The 1,865-nt window shown below is 36.8% G+C and overlaps 1 pseudogene; it reads right to left on the reverse strand.

Moving 5' to 3' along the window:
* Window positions 1-1,150: 1,150 nt before the first annotated feature.
* LOC123800141 (large ribosomal subunit protein eL34 pseudogene) lies at window positions 1,151-1,560 on the reverse strand (annotated as a pseudogene).
* Between the last annotated feature and the right edge of the window lie 305 nt (window positions 1,561-1,865).

A 1,865-nucleotide genomic window follows, 5' to 3' on the forward strand; every position in this document is an offset into this window, starting at 1 on the left:
AGTTTTTTTCTTAGGAGCCCACGGGAATCAATCAGTTGCCACCACAGAGGTCAATGGTGTTTTTGAATGACCAGGGCTTAGCATGATGCTTCAACCTGATTTCAACCAGCAGAGAAATCATTTTAATTTGTATTATATACATGGCTTTCAGTTAGAAGAAATTTGTTAAAAAATAAGTAAACTACTACATTAAAACTTTGTTCTTTTCCATATATTTTTACATTGTTTTGCTGTCTATCATCTCGTATCATCCATCCATCATCTGTATGAGTAGATAAGAAAGAACATATGTTCCTTGTTAACACAACTGTGATTTTACTGTGCTTGAAGGGCGTGATAATACCCTACCTCATCCCCCACCCACCCAGTTTATTCACAACTGCCTAAACTATGTATTCAGTATGATTTCCGATATTAATGATAATGAGAGTAATAAAGTCAGTTGAAGTGGAAATAGTATGTAATTTTATATGTATCAACAGTTTGACATAACTGACATCAACATTAATTAATGAAGTTAATGATTCATTAAATGAAATAAAATATCAGAGAAACATGTTTTTATCCAGCAGGGTACAATGAACATATGCTCAACCATATTAAAGCAGTTTAGGATCACTTCAGTAAATAACTTTCTACCAGTTTACCTATTCCACTTTAATTTATATCTCTGGGAATTAAATATAATGATAACGAAAATTCAACTGTATGGGTATTGAAATAAAATGAAGGCAAATTTGCAAGATAATCTTTTAAAAATATATGTATGAAACACTTGGCATCTGACAATGTGCTACAGCAAAGAAACTAAAAATTACAATAGCTCATACAAGATTTCTGTTTTTATCTCCCATAATAATGAAAAAACAGGTTAGTCCAGGGATAACGGGTAGCTGTTTCATTCTCTTCACATGACTTCTATCTCTGGATCCATGGCTCGTCCAGGACCTGACATAATTTTTGTATCCCAGCAATTGCAGAAGGGATAAAAGTACAAGGACTATTTAACCACATTCCTATAAGAACATGCAGGGTCAGATTCCAAAGCCTAGGCAGATTCCAAGGACCCCTCACTTAGAAGGGTCTCATGCTTGGTTTAATGTACCACTGTCACCATCTTGAAATTCTTTTTTTTTTTTTAACAGATCTAGCCTTTTGATTTTTTTTATTACTCAAAAAAGCTTCATTTTTTTATTTAGCTTTCTGACTCTGTGCTTGTGCCTTCAACACTTTCACAATGATTTTCTGCTCCTCAATAAGGAAAGCACCCTTGATCCTGTCACGAACACAGCACACATGAACCACCATAGGCCTTGCTGACATGTTTTTTCATTTTAGACAACCTCATAAGGACTTTAGGTCTCACAGCACGAACTCCTTGAAGTCGGCCTGGGCACACGCCACATGCAGATTTTGGTGCTTTCCCAACCTTCTTGGTATAAAGGTGAACAATTCTATTACCAGGGGTTCAGGACAGCCTAGTTTTGTTAGAGGCTGTATTGTAGGACAGCCTACGACGGTAGGTCAAATGCTGAACCATTCTGAATGCCTATGGACACCGTCCCCCCCACCTTGAAAGTCTTATAAATTTTTAACAAGATTCTTGCATGTTCACTCTTCATTGAACCCTGCAAATTATCTAGCTGACCCTGAGAGAATGACCCAAACACACATTCCTTCTTTTCAGCTTTTATTTGCCAGAATTTGGCTATATGACTGCAACTGGTTATAAGAATACTACGCCAGCTAAAACTCAGGAGTTCTTTTTTTTTTTTTTTTAAGATTTTATTTATTTGACAGAGAGAGACAGCCAGCGAGAGAGGGAACACAAGCAGGGGGAGTGGGAGAGGAAGAAGCAGGCTCCC

The sequence above is a fragment of the Ursus americanus genome, chromosome 2, assembly GCF_024610735.1.
Source record: "Ursus americanus isolate L20-20 chromosome 2, mUrsAme1.1.p, whole genome shotgun sequence".
NCBI lineage: Eukaryota > Metazoa > Chordata > Mammalia > Carnivora > Ursidae > Ursus > Ursus americanus.